Here is a 12,746-nt window from a genome sequence, read left to right as displayed (position 1 = left end):
TACCATCCTCCAGACCCCTGAATGGTAGATCCACTGATAACTTGCAGCATGCACCTGGAAAAGCCACAGGCACTCAACACCAGCCTAGATTGCTTTTCTATTTCTGTGAAAAATGTTGTTGGTATTTTGATAATGATTGCATTCAGTCTATACATTGCTTTGGGTGGTATGGACATTTTAATTATATTAGATTGATTATTCCAATCCATGAACATAGAATATGTTTCCATTTTTTGGTGTCCTCTTCAATGTTTTGCCTCAGTGTTTTATAGTTTTGATTACAGAAATCTTTCACTTCTTTGATTAAGTTAATTCATATGTATTTAATTTTATTAGTGGCTATTTTAAATGGGATTACTTTGGAAATTTCTTTTTCATGTTGTTCATTATTGGTATATAGAAATGCTACTGATTTATGTATGTTGATTTTATATCCTATAGCTTTACTCAGTTGGTTTATCAGTTCTCATAGTTTCCTTGTGGAGTCTTTGGAGTTTTCCAAATATAAGATGATATCATCTGCAAACAAAAATAATTTGTCTTTTTCCTTTTTAATTTGGATGCCCTTTATATCTTTTTCTTATCTAATTGTTTTAGCTAGGACTTCCAGTATTATCTTGAATAGCAGTATTGACAGTGGGCATCTTCGTCATGTTCCAGATTTTAGAGGAAAGGCTTTCAGTTTTTCCCCATTCAGTATGATACTAGCTGTTGGCCTGTTGTATATGGCTTTTATTATCTTGAGGTATGTTTCTTCTATCCCCAGTTTTTTTAGGGTTTTTTTCACAAAGAGATGTTAAATTGTATCAAATGCTTTTCAACATTGATTGAAATGATTATATGATTTTTATGCTTTATTCTGTTGATATGATGTATTACATTGATTCATTTGCATATGTTGAATTATCCTTGCATCTAAGAGATAAATCCTATTGGACATGATGAATTATCTTTCTAAGATACTGTTGAATTTGGTTTGCTAGTATTTTGTTGAGAATTTTTGCATCAAAATTTATCCAAGATATCGGCCCATGGTCTTTTTGTTGTTATTGTGTCTTTGTCTGGTTTTAGTATCAGTGTAATACTAGCTGCCTAGAAGGAGTTTGAATGTATTCCCACTTCATCTATTTTTTGGAATAGTTTTGAGTATGATTGGTGTTAGTAATTATTGAAATGTTTGGTAGAATTCAGGAGTAATTCTGGGAAACGTTTTATTGCAGCTTCAATCTCATTACTTATTAATGGTTTTAAATAACAAGGTTTTAAATTTATGCCTGGCTCAATCCAGTAGGTTGTATGTATCTAGGCATTTGTCTATTTCTTCTAGATTTTCCAGTTTATTCATGTATAGTTGCTCATAGTGACCAGTAATGACACTGTGAATTTCTGCAGTACCAGTTGTAATGCCTCCTTTTTCATTTCTGACTTCATTTGGATCCTATTTTTTTTTCTTAGTCTGACTAAAGGTTTGTCAATTTTGTTCAACTTTAAAATAGCAATTTTTTGTTCTATTAATCTTTCATATAGTTTTTTTTTTCATTTCAATTCATTTGTTTCTGCTCTGATTTTTATCATTTCATTTCTTCTACTAATTTTGAGTTGGTTTGCTTTTACTTTTCTAGTTCTTTAAGATGCATTGGGACTGGGTGTAATGGCTTATGCCTGTAATCCCAGCACTTTGGGAGGCCAAATTGGGAGGATCACCTGAGGTTGGGAGTTCGAGATCAGCCTGACCAACATGGAGAAACCCTATCTCTATTAAAAAATACAAAATCAGTTGGGCATGGCAGCAGATGCCTGTAATCCCCGCTACTTGAAAGGCTGAGGCAAGAGAATTGTTTGAACCTGGGAGGCAGACATTGTGGTGAGCTGGGAGTTTGCCATTGCACTCCAGCCTGGGCAACAAGAGTAAAACTCCATCTCAAATAAATAAATAAATAAATATTTGGTACCTGGGCCAGATGGCCAAATAGGATCAGCTCTGGTGAGCAGCTCCCACCAAGATCAATGCAGAAGTTGGGTGATTTCCACATTTCTAACTGAGGCACCTGGCTCATCTCATTGGGACTGGTTGGACAGTGGGTGCAGCCCAAGGAGGGCAAGCCAAAACAGGGTGGGGTGTTGCCTTACATGGAAAGTGTCAAGGACCAGGGAACTCCCTCACCTAGTCAAGGGAAGCCAATAGAGACTGTTCCCTGCACTCCAGTGCAGATACTGCATTTTCCCCATGGTCTTCATAGCCCCAACACCAGGAGATTCCCCGCAATACCTACACAACCACCAGGGCCCTGGGTTTCTAGCACAAAACTGGGCAGCCATTTAGACAGAAACCGAGCTAGCTGCAGTTTTTTTTTCATACCCCAGTGGTGCCTGGAACACCAGTGAGACAAAACTGTTAACTCCCCTGGAAAGGGGACTGAAGTCAGGGAGCTAAGTGATCTGGCTCAGTGGGTCCCACCCTTATGGAGACCAGCAAGTTAAGATCCACTGGCTTGAAATTCTCACAGCCAGCACAGCAGTCTGAGCTCAACCTGGGATGTTTGAGCTTGGGGGTGGCGGGTGTCCACCATTGCTGAGGCTCAAGTAGGCAGTTTCAACCTCACAGTGTAAGCAAAGCTTCTGGGAACTTCAAACTGTGCAGAGCTCAACACAGCTCAGCAGCTGCAGACAGACCGCCTCACTAGATGTCGTTGCTGGGCAGGTCATCTCTGAAAAAATGGCAGCAGTCCATCAGGAACATACAAATAAAGTCTCCACCTTCCTGGGACAGAGCACCTGGGAAAAGGGGCAATAGTGGGTATAGCTTCAGCAGACATAAACGTCTCTGCATGGCAGCTCTGAAGAGAGCAGCAGATTTCCCAATGCAGCGTTTAAGCTCTGATAAGGGACAGACTGCCTCCTCAAGTGGCTCCCTGACCCCTGTATATCATTCTGACTGGGAGACACCTCCAAATAGGGGCTGACAGATACCTTATACAGGAGAGCTCTGGCTGGCATCTGGTGGGTACCCCTCTGGAACAAAGCTACCAGTGGAAGGAACAGGCAGCGGTCTTTGCTGTTCTACAGCCTCTGATGGAGATTCTCAGGCAAGCAAGGTCTGGAGTGGATCTCCAGCAAACTCCAGCAGACCTGCAGTAGAGAGGCCTGACTGTTAAAAAGAAAACTAACAAACAGAAAGAAATAGTTTCAACATCAACAAAAAGGACGTCCACTCGGAGACCCCATCCAAAGGTCACTGACCTCAAAGACCAAAAGTAGATAAATCTGCAAAGATGGGAAGAAACTAGCACGAAAAGTTTGAAAACTCCAAAAACCAGAACACCTCTTCTCCTTCAAGGGATCACAACTCCTCACCACCAAGGGAGCAAAGCCGGAAGGAGAATGAGTTTGATGAGTTGACAGAAGCAGCCTTCAGAAGCTGGATAATAATAAACTTCTCTGAGATAAAGGAGCATGTCTTAACCCAATGCAAGGAAGCTAAGAACCTTGGGAAAAGGTTAGATGAAATACTAACTAGAATAATCAGTTTAGAGAAGAACATAAACAACCTGATGGAGCTGAAAAACACAGCACAAGAACTTTGTGAAGCACACACAAGTTTCAATATCCAAATCAATTAAACAGAAGAAAGGATATCAGAGATTGAAGATCAACTCAATGAAATAAAGTGAGAAGACAAAATTAGAGACAAACAAGTGAAAAGAAATGAACAAAGCCTCCAAGAAATATGGCGTTATGTAAAAAGATCAAATCTATGTTTGATTATTGTACCTGAAAGTGAAGGGGAGAATGAAACCAAGTTGAAAAACACTCTTCAGGGTATTATCCAGGAGAACTTTCCCAAACTAGCAAGGCAGGGCAATATTCAAATTTAGGAAATACAGAGAACACCACAAAGATACTCCTTGAGAAGAGCAACCCCAAAACACATAATCATCAGATTCATCAAGGTTGAAATGAAGGAAAAAATGCTAAGGAAAGCCAGAGAGAAAGATTGCGTTACCCACAAAGGGGAGCCCATCAGACTAATAGTGGATCTCTCAGTAGAAATCCTACAAGCCAGATGAGAGTGGGGGCCAATATTCATTATTCTTAAAGAAAAGAATTTTCAACACAGAGTTTCATATCCAGCCAAACTAAGCTTCATAAGTGAAGGAGAAATAAAATCCTTTGCGAACAAGCAAATGCTGAGGCCTGCCCTACGAGAGCTCCTGAAGGAAGCAGTAAATATGGAAACAAACAACTGGTACAAGCCACTGCAAAAACAGACCAAATTGTAAAGACCATCGATGCTAAGAAGAAACTGCATCAACTAATGGGCAAAATAACCAGCTAGCATCATAATGGTAGGATGAAATTCACACATAGCAATATTAACCTTAAATGTAAATGGGCTAACAAAAAAGAAAAAAAATTAAATGTAAATGGGCTAAATGCCCCCAATTAAAAGACACAGACTGGTAAATTGGGTAAAGAGTCAAGACCCATTGGTGTGCTGTATTCAGAAGACTCATCTAATATGCAAAGACACACATAGGCTCAAAATAAAGGGATGAAAGAAGATTTACCAAGCAAATGGAAAGCAAAGAAAAGCAGGGGTTGCAATCCTGGTCTCTGATAAAACAGACTTTAAACCATCAAAAATCAAAAAAGACAAAGAAGGGTAAAGAGACATAATGGTAAAGGGATCAATGCAACAAGAAGAGCTAACTATCCTAAATATATATGCACCCAATGCAGGAGCACCCAGATTCATAAAGCAAGTTCTTAGAGACCTACAAAGATACTTAGGTTCTTACACAATAATAGTGGGAGACTTTAACACCCCACTGTCTATATTAGACAGATCAATGAAACAGAAAACTAACAAGAATATCCAGGACTTGAACTCAGCTCTGAACCAAGCAGACCTAATAGACATCTACAGAACCCTCCACCCCAAATCAACAGAACATACATTCTCCTCAGCATCACATCACACCTATTCTAAAATTGACCACATAATGGGAAGTAAAACACTCCTCAGCAAATGCAAAAAAATGGAAACCATAAAAAACAATCTCTCAGACCACAGTGGAATCAAATTAAAACTCAGGATTAAGAAACTCACTCAAAACCACACAACGACATGGAAACTGAACAATCTGCTCCTGAATGACTACTGGGTAAATACCAAAATGAAGGCAGAAATAAAGATGTTTTTTGAAACCAATGAGAACGAACACACAAAGTACCAGAAGCTCTGGGACACATTTAAAGCAGTATGTAGAGAGAAATTTATAGCAATAAATGCCCAAAAGAAAAAGCAGGAAAGCTCTAAAATTGACACCCTAACATTAAAGGAACTAGAAAAGCAATAGCAAACAAATCCAAAAACCTGCAGAAGACAAGAAATAACCAAGATCAGAGCAGAACTGAAGGAGATAGGGACACAAAACATCCTTCAAAAAAATGAATCCAGGAGCTGGTTTTTTGAGATCAACAAAATAGGTATACCACTAGCCAGACTAATAAAGAAGAAAAGAGAAAAGAATCAAATAGATGCAATTACAAATGATAAAGGTGATATCACCACCAATCCCACAGAAATACAAACCACCATCAGAGAATACTATAAACACCTCTATGCAAATAAAACAGAAATCTAGAAGAAATGGATAAATTTCTGGACACTTATACCCACCCAAGACTAAACCAGGAAGAAGTCGAATCCCTGACTAGACCAATAACAGGGTCTGAAATTGAGATAGCAGTTAATAGCCTACCAACCAAAGAAAGTCCAGGACCAGACAGTTTCACAGCTGAATTCTACCAGAGGTACAAAGAGGAGCTGGTACCATTCCTTTTGAAATTATTCTAAACAATACAAAAAGAGGGAATCCTCCTTAACTCATTTTAGGAGGCCAACATCATCCTGATACCAAAACCTGGTAGAGACACAAATAAAAAAGAAAATTTCAGGCAAATATCCCTGATGAACATCAATGCAAAAATCCTCAATAAAATACTGGCAAACCAAATCCAACAGCACATCAAGAAGCTTATCCATCACGATCAAGTCAGCTTCATCCCTGGGATGCAAGGCTAGTTCAACATACCCAAATCAATAAACAAAATCCATCACATAAACAGAACCAAAAATAGAAACCACATGATCATCTCAATAGATGCAGAGAAGGCCTTTGACAAAATTCAACAACGCCTTCATGCTAAAAACTCTCAATAAACAAGGTATTGATGGAACGTATTTCAAAATAATAAGGGCTATTTATGACAAACCCGCAGCCAGTATCATACTGAATGGGCAAAAACTGGAAGCATTCCCTTTGAAAAACGGCACAAGACAAGGATGCCTACTCTCACCACTCCTACTAAACATAGTATTGGAAGTTCTGGCCAGCACAATCAGTTCTAGCCAGGGCAATAAGGCAAAAGAAAGAAAGAAAGGGTATTCAAATAGGTAAAGAGGAAGTCAAATTGTCTGTATTTGCAGATGACATGATTGTATATTTAGAAGACCTCATCATCTCAGCCCAAAATCTCAAGCTGATAAGCAACAACTTCAGCAACATCTCAGGATACAAAATCAATGTGCAAAAACTGCAAGCATTTCTATACACCAATAACAGACAACCAAATCATGAGTGAATTCCCATTCAAAATTGCTACAAAGAGAATTAAATATCTAGGAATACAACTTACAAGGGATGTGAAGGGCCCCTTCAAGGAGAAACTACAAACCACTGCTCAAAGAAATAAGAGAGGGCACAAACAAATGGAAAAACACTCCATGCTCATGGTTAGGAAGAATCAATATCATGAAAATGGCCAGGCTGACCAAAGTAATCTGTAGATTCAATGCTATCCCCATCAAGCTATCATTGACTTTCTCCACAGAATTGGAAAAAAACACCTTAAAGTTCATATGGAACCAAAAAAGAGCCCACATAGCCAAGACAATTCTAAGAAAAAAACAAAACAAAACACTGGAAATATCATGCTACTTGACTTCAAACTTACTATAAGGCTACAGTAATCAAAACAGCATGGTACGTACCAAAACAGATATATAGGCCAATGGAACAGAGCAGAGGCCTCAGAAATAATGCCACACAAGTACAACCATCTGATCTTTGACAAACCTGACAAAAACAAGCAACTGGAAAAGGATTCCCTATTTAATAGATGGTGTTGTGAAAACTGACTAGCCATATGCAGAAAGCTAAAACTGGATCTCCTCCTTACACCTTATACAAAAATTAACTCAAAATGGAGTAAAGATTTAAATGTAAGACCTAAAACCTGGGCAATACCATTCAGGACATAGGCGTGGGAAAAGACTTCATGACTAAAACACCAACAGCAATAGTGACAAAAGCCAAAATAGACAAATGGGATCTAATTAAACTAAAGAGCTTCTGCACAGCAAAAGAAACTATCATCAGGGTGAACAGGCAACCAACAGAATGGGAAATATTTTTGCAGGCTACCTATCTGACAAAGGGTTAATATCCAGAATCTACAAAGAACTTAAACAAATTTACAGGGAAAAAACAACCCCATCAAAAAGTGGGCAAAGGATATGAACAGACACTTCTCAAAAGGATACATTTATGCAGCCAACAAACGTGAAAAAAAGTTCATCATCGCTGGTCATTAGAGAAATGCAAATCAAAACCACATTGAGATACCATCTCACTCCAGTTAGAATAGCAATCATTAAAAAGTCAGGAAACAATGGAGAGGATGTGGAGAAATAGGAGCACTTTGACACTGCAGTTGGGAGTGTAAATTAATTCAACCATTGTGGAAGACAGTGTTCCTCAAGGATCTAGAACCAGAAATACCATTTGACCCAGCAATCTCATTACTGGGTGTATACCCAAAGAATGATAAATCATTCTATTATAAAGACACATGCACACATATGTTTATTGCAGCACTGTTCACAATAGCAAAGACTTAAAACCAACACAAATGCCCATCAATGATAGACTGGATAAAGAAAATGTGGCACACATATACACTGTAGGATATTATGCAGCCATAAAAAAGGATGAGTTCATGTCATTTGCAGGGACATAGGTGAAGCTGGAAACCATCATTCTCAGCAAACTAACACAAGAACAGAAAACCAAACACTGTATGTTCTCACTCATAAGCGGGAACTGAACAATGAGAACACATGGACACAGGGAGGGGAACATCACACACTGGGGTCTGTCAGGGGTGTGGAGCTAGGGGAAGGATAGCATTAGGAAAAATACCTAATGTAGATGACAGGGTGATGGGTGCAGCCAACCACTATGGCACATGTATACCTATGCAACAAACCTGCATGTTCTGCACATGTACCCCAGCACTTAAAGTATGATACACACACACACACACACACATATGTATATATATGCATCATTAGATTGTTCATTTGAAATTTTCCTTTTTTTTTTTTGATGTAGGCACTAATAGCTATAAATTTCCCTTTTAGTTCTGCTTTTATTGTATCACATAGGTTTTGGTATGTTGGGTTTCTATTAATCATTTGTTTTTAGAATTTTTTTCAATTTTCTTCTTAATATCTTCATTGACCCACTGGTCTTTCAGGAGAATATTTTAAAATTTCTATGTGCTTATATAGTTTCCAAAATTCTTCTTATTATTACAAGTTACATTTTATCGTGATCATAGAAGATGCTTGATATGATTTCAATTTTTTCACTGTTTTAATATTTGTTTTGTGATCTAACATGTGGTCTATCTTTGAGAATGATCCATGTGCTGAGGAAAAGAATTCTGCAGCCACTGGAAAAAATGTTCTGTAAATATCGATTGGATCCATTTGGTCTACAGTGCAGATTAAGTCTGATGTTCCTTGTTGATTTTTCTGTCTGAAAGATCTGTCCAATGCTGAAAGAGGAGTGTTGGAGTCTCCAACTATTATTTCATTGGGGCCTTTCTCTCTCTTTAGCTCTAATAATATTCTCTTTATATATCTGGGTGCTTCCGTGTTGGGTGCATATATTACATATTTAAAATTGTTAGTATATCCTCTTGCTGAATTGACCCCTTTACCATTATATAGTGACCCTTTTTGAAATATATTTTATCGGAGATAAAACTCCTGCTCTTTTTGGTTTCCATTGGCAAAAAATTTCTTTTTCCATCCTTTCATTTTCAGTCTGTGTTTGTCTTCATAGGTGAAGTGTTTCTCCTGTAGGCAACAGATTAATGGGTCTTTTGTGTTTTTATCCGTTCAGGCAGTCTATGTCTTTTGATTGGTCAGTTTAGGATACTTATATTCCATGCTATTATTGGTAGATAAGGACTTACTCCTGCCATTTTGTTATTCGTTTTCTGGTTGATTTCATCCTTCTTTTTTTTTTTTGAGATGGAGTTTTGCTCTTGTTACCCAGACTGGAGTGCAATGGCATGATCTCGGCTCACTGCAACCTCCACCTCCTGGGTTCAAGCGATTCTCCTGCCTCAGCCTCCTGAGTAGGTGGGACTACAGATGCGTGCCACCATGTCCAGCTAATTTTTGTATTTTTAGTAGAGACAGGGTTTCACCATGTTGACCAGGATGGTCTTGATCTCTTGACCTCGTGATCCACCCACCTCAGCCTCCCAAAGTGCTGGGATTATAGGTGTGAGCCACCGCGCCCAGCCGAACTTCTTTTCCTTCTTTATTTCCTTCTTGTCTTCTTGCTGTGAAGATGTTCTTCTCTGGAGATATGATTTAGTTTCTTGCTTTTTATTTTTTGTGTATTCATTGTATGTTTTTTGGCTTGAGGTTACCATGAGGCTTGCGAATACTATCTTATAACCCATAATTTTAACCTGATAACAACTTAACACTATTTGCATAAACTAACAAACAAGCACAAAGAAAATTAAGAAAAACTTTACATGTTAACTTCATTCCTTAACTTTTGAATTTCTTGTGGTTTCTATTTATATCTTATCGTACTATGTCTTCAAAAGTTGTTGTAGTTACTTTTTTTGATTAGTTCATCAATTAGTGTTTCTGCTTAGTATAAGAGTAGTTTGCACACCACAGTTCCAATGCTATAATAGTCTGTGTTTTTCTGTGTACTTGTTACTATTAGTGAGGTTTGTACCTTCAGGTACTATGTATTGCTCATTAATGTTCTTTTCTTTCTGAATGAATGAAGTACTTCCTTTAGCATTTCTTGTACAACAGGTCTGATACTGATGAAATCCCTCACCTTTTGTTTGTCCAGGAATGTCTTTATTTCTCCTTTATGCTTGAAGGATATTTTCACCACATGTACTGTTATAGGGTAAAAGTTTTTTCTTTAGCACTTTAAATATATCATGCCACTCTCTCTTGGCCTATAAAGTTTCCACTGAAAATCTGCTGCCAGATGTATTGGAGCTTCATTGTATGTTATTCATTTCTTTCCTCTTGCTGCTTTTAGGGTCCTATCTCTACCCCTGACCTTCAGAAGTTTGATTATTAAATGCCTTGAGGTAGTCTTCTCTGGGTTAAATATGCTTGGTGTTCTATTATCTTCCTATACTTGGATTTTCATATCTTTCTATAGGTTTGGGAAGTCTTCTGTTATTATCACTTTGAATAAACCTTCTAACCCTATCTCTTTCTCTACCTCCTTTTTAAGGCCAGTAATTCTTAAAATTGCCCTTTTAAATCTATTTACTGGATCCTGAAGGCATGCTTCATTGCATTTATTCTTTTTTCTTCTATGTATTTTTTTTTTTTTTTTGAGACGGTGTCTCGCTCTGTAGTCCAGGTTGGAGTGCAGTGGTATGATCTCCACTCACTGCAACCTCTGCCTCCTGGCTTCAAGTAATTCTCCTTCCTCAGCCTTCTGAGTAGCTGGAATTACAGGCATGTGCCACCATGCCCGGCTAATTTTTGTATTTTTAGTAGAGATGGGGTTTCATCATGTTGGTCAGGCTGGTCTCGAACTCCTGACTTCATGACCTGCCTGCCTCAGCCTCCCAAAGTGCTGGGATTACACATATGAGCCACTGCACCTGGCCTCCTCTATGTATTTTCAACTGGTCTGTCTTCAAGTTCACTAATTCTTTCTTCTGCTTGATCAATTCTGCTGTTAAGGGAATCTGATGTATTCTTGAGTACGCCAGTTGCATTTTTCAGCTTCAGAATGCCTGTGTCTTTCTTTTTAATAATTTCAATCTCTTTGTTAAAATTATCTGATAGGAGTCTAAATTTATTCTCTGTGCTATCTTGAATTTCCTTGAGTTTCCTCAACACAGCTATTTTATTTTATTTTATTTTATTTTTCTTTTTTTTCCCATTTATTTATTTTATTGCATTTTAGGTTTTGGGGTACATGTGAAGAACATGCAAAATTGTTGCATAGGAACACACCTGGCAGTGTGATCTGCTGCCTTCCTCCCCATCACCTACATCTGGCATTTCTCCCCCTGCTATCCCTCCCCAGCTTCCCACCCCCCCACCGTCCCTCCCCTATTTCCCCCCAACTGACCCCAGTGTGTAGTGCTCCCCTCCCTGTGTCCATGTGTTCTGATTGTTCAACACCCGCCTATGAGTGAGAACATGCGGTGTTTGATCTTCTGTTCTTGTGTCAGTTTGCTGAAAATGATGGTTTCCAGGTTCATCCATGTCCCTACAAAGGACCCAAACCCATCGTTTTTGATGGCTGCATAATATTCCATGGTGTATATGTGCCACATTTTCCCTATCCAGTCTATCGTCGATGGGCATTTGGGTTGGTTCCAGGTCTTTGCTATTGTAAACAGTGCTGCAATGAACATTCGTGTGCACGTGTCCTTATAGTAGAACGATTTGTAATCCTTTGGATATATACCCAGTAATGGGATTGCTGGGTCAAATGGAATTTCTATTTCTATGTCCTTGAGGAATCGCCACACTGTCTTCCACAATGGTTGAACTAATTTACACTCCCACCAACAGTGTAAAAGTGTTCCTATTTCTCCACATCCTCTCCAGCATCTGTTGTCTCCAGATTTTTTAATGATCGCCATTCTAACTGGCGTGAGATGGTATCTCAATGTAGTTTTGATTTGCATTTCTCTGATGACCAGTGATGATGAGCATTTTTTCATATGTTTGTTGGCCTCACGTATGTCTTCTTTTGTAAAGTGTCTGTTCATATCCTTTGCCCACTTTTGAATGGGCTTGTTAGTTTTTTTCTTGTAAATCTGTTTTAGTTCTTTGTAAATTTTGGATATCAGCCCTTTGTCAGATGGGTAAGCTGCAAAAATTTTTTCCCAATCTGTTGGTTGCCGATTCACTCTAATGATTGTTTCTTTTGCTGTGCAGAAGCTGTGGAGTTTGATTAGGTCCCATTTGTCTATTTTGGCTTTTGTTGTCAATGCTTTTGGTGTTTTGGTCATGAAGTCCTTGCCTACACCTACGTCCTGAATGGTTTTGCCTAGATTTTCTTCTAGGGTTTTTATGGTGTTAGGTCTTATGTTTAAGTCTGTAATCCATCTGGAGTTAATTTTAGTGTAAGGTGTCAGGAAGGGGTCCAGATTCTGCTTTCTGCACATGGCTAGCCAGCTTTCCCAACACCATTTATTGAACAGGGAATCCTTTCCCCATTGCTTGTTTTTGTCTGGTTTGTCAAAGATCAGATGGTTGTAGATATGTTGTGTTGCCTCCGAGACCTCTGTTCTGTTCCATTGGTCTATATCTCTGTTTTGGTACCAGTACCATGCTGTTTTGATTACTGTAGCCTTGTAGTATAGTTTGA

The sequence above is a fragment of the Sapajus apella genome, unplaced genomic scaffold, assembly GCF_009761245.1.
Source record: "Sapajus apella isolate SASKATOON/1434 unplaced genomic scaffold, GSC_monkey_1.0 scaffold2, whole genome shotgun sequence".
Taxonomy (NCBI): Eukaryota; Metazoa; Chordata; class Mammalia; order Primates; family Cebidae; genus Sapajus; species Sapajus apella.
Note: the sequence above shows the minus strand (reverse complement) of the source record.